The 2,633-nt window shown below is 38.3% G+C and overlaps 1 protein-coding gene across 1 annotated transcript in view; it reads left to right on the forward strand.

Moving 5' to 3' along the window:
* Positions 1–2,633, forward strand: part of PTDSS1 (phosphatidylserine synthase 1) — a 47,302-nt gene that overhangs the window by 20,234 nt on the left and 24,435 nt on the right. The gene's annotated exons all lie outside the window — the stretch shown is intronic.

Raw genomic sequence — 2,633 nt, forward strand, 5'->3', positions numbered from 1 at the left:
GGTTTACTACTGCTTGAACTGAAAGTAAACATTGAGCAATTCAGTTCTCTGCAGTTTTGGATCAGCACCAGTGCAGCCACACCAGTTTCTGAATGGGAACTGTTCCCTAGTCTTGCAGTATTTTACCACATAACATGCATCTACCCTTTAGTAATGTGCCCCTTTGCCTACAACCCTGTACTCCCCCCAGATATAGAGCCTGTGCTAGTGTTCTGAATTCTGATTTTAAAATACTGTCATAATCTAATGATTGATGACTCATTTTTGTGTTAGTGTTACAAGAGTTCTCTGTGAAATGTGGCCACACTTACCCTACAGCTCACTTCTACAACTGACTTACCATTCTCAAGTCCTGTTTTACATGATAATCACTGCTATTCAGATTGACTTGGCTAAAAGGACTGCATAGTGGTCTTGTTACTGGATATGTTGTAGTAATGAATTTGATTACTTGTTGCTCAGGATAACTTGGTTTTATCTAATCTAAAACCCGGCTGAGAAGAATATTTATTTTACTGAAACCCGTGAAGCCACATTTCTATGAACATAAAATCCTGTTCCATCCCACCTGCATGATCAGAGTATGGAAGGTACCATTTATAGGAAAGTTTGATGATGCATCTTGTAGAAAAGCAATTTTCTGAACTTTATTGTCAGTTATTAAGGAATTTAGACAAACTATCTCCAATTCGTGTAAGCCAAAAGTTCTTGGGACGAAATTTGAAAACTTTAAGGTAGAAATTAGGGCTCCCAAAACCATATTTTGGTGCTTGTAAAGGCCTAACTTTCAAAGCTACAGCTTTCGCTGACTTCAGTGAGGCTTCAGGGTGATTAATTCCTTTGAATATTAAGTCACTTACTGAATGTTAAGGAACTCAGTTTGTAAAGGGTTGGCCCTATTCGTTCCTTTTTTACAAATGTGTGTTTTTATTTTTTAATGTTTGAGGATACCTCTCTTTCCAGGCCACTCTCGGAACTACCCTGAAAAATAAAATTTGATTAATGAGGGCAGTAGGTGACAATGAGGGGACAACATTTGCCTTTGCCTCCTGTAGCACAGGTTTAAATCCTGACTTCTCTCTCACATAAAACTGACTCTCTGCATTTCATCATCCACAACTTAACATCATGTCATGTGACTGGTATTTTCTGCTGGTGAAGGGCAAGATGCTGGAATAAATTACGTCTCTTCCAAGTTTAACCTATAGGGAGTTTGCTCCCACTCAAATGTATTTTTAATGTATTGACTCAAATGAGTCAGATGTAACCTACAGAAGTTATCATGGGTATTGCAGAGGGCCTGTGTTGCGCCTCTCCTGTTAACATTGGTGGCTGTCAGCGAGCTAAGTCTACATATTGAAATTGAATGCCTAAACATGTGGCAATCTTTCTTACTAAAGGTGGGATTCAAGCATACTTTTCTTTCCTTTTGCTGCACGCTACCACCCCAACAGAGTTTAAAAATCAAACATCTGTGTTCTGTTCACATTCTTCCTTGTTGGCTGTAATGTGTAATGCTTTTGGCCAAAGTACTGTAGAAGAGAAGATCACCAAATATTCTGAGTTAAGATGTATAAGAAGTAGATATAGTTACAACTTCAGATTCTGTTTTTAAAAACTTGAAATTGCTATTAACAGCATAACCATTCACATGCAACTTAATTTTTTAGAAGAAATGTAAATTTCTTCCTAAAACTGATAAAGTTGTTAAACAGTTCCGGTATTGTAGTCATTCCCAAGAGGAGAGAATATCACTGTAACTCCTTATAAAAAAAAACCCAACATCCTTTCTTTCTGCAAGCATTCTTTTTGCCCCTTCCCCTGTACCTGATTAACGTCTTTCTGTATGCTTCTGGCACCAAGATGATGTTTCAGTGTGAAATTCTAGTCATAAGCAAGGGACCAAGCAGGTCAATTGCTTTCACTTTGTTTAAAAAAAAGAAAAAAAAAACTATATGGAAGCAGGACTGTGTGGCAGTTTTCAATGTATTATGAAAGAAAAAATATTCCTCGGATGTTTTGCTCAGCAATTCCTTGAATGTTCTAAAGGGGTTGCCTAAAATGCCACTTCCTAATTTTTTGATGACTTGCTGAATGCTATCGAATCTCAGGTCCTTGGGTCAGTTTTTCTTTTTGGAGTGAAACAGCTCACTTGTTTTCACTTAAAACAGAATGAAAGGAACTCCACAACCCATTTCTAGTAAGATGCTGTTTTACTTTGTCTCAATGTTGCATTCTCTCCCCCTCACTGAAGATTAGAGCATAGCTGTTTCCTGAGAAGCAGGGAACATGCCTGATCCCAGTATGCTGTGCTTGAAATATACAGCATAGCATAGCATAGAGAGAGAGTTTCAGAAACTAATGTTAGGGAAAGTTCCTACAAGAATGAGACAACCCATTCACCCCTATGGGTGTGTCCTAGAGTTGCCAGCTCTGTTTGAATCTGTTCCAGGAGGTTTCATCACATGGCATACTGACGTTAATTACAGTGCAGAGACTTTGTCAGGAAGGCAAATGCACATTGCTGTTACATTTTTAAAAACCCACTGGACTACTGTATACATCAGATTCAACATTGAATATAATTTATCTCCTGGGTGACTCTCGGCAGTCTCCTGGAGATTTAATCCAGG

This window comes from Alligator sinensis, unplaced genomic scaffold (genome assembly GCF_000455745.1).
Source record: "Alligator sinensis unplaced genomic scaffold, ASM45574v1 scaffold191_1, whole genome shotgun sequence".
Lineage (NCBI taxonomy): Eukaryota > Metazoa > Chordata > Crocodylia > Alligatoridae > Alligator > Alligator sinensis.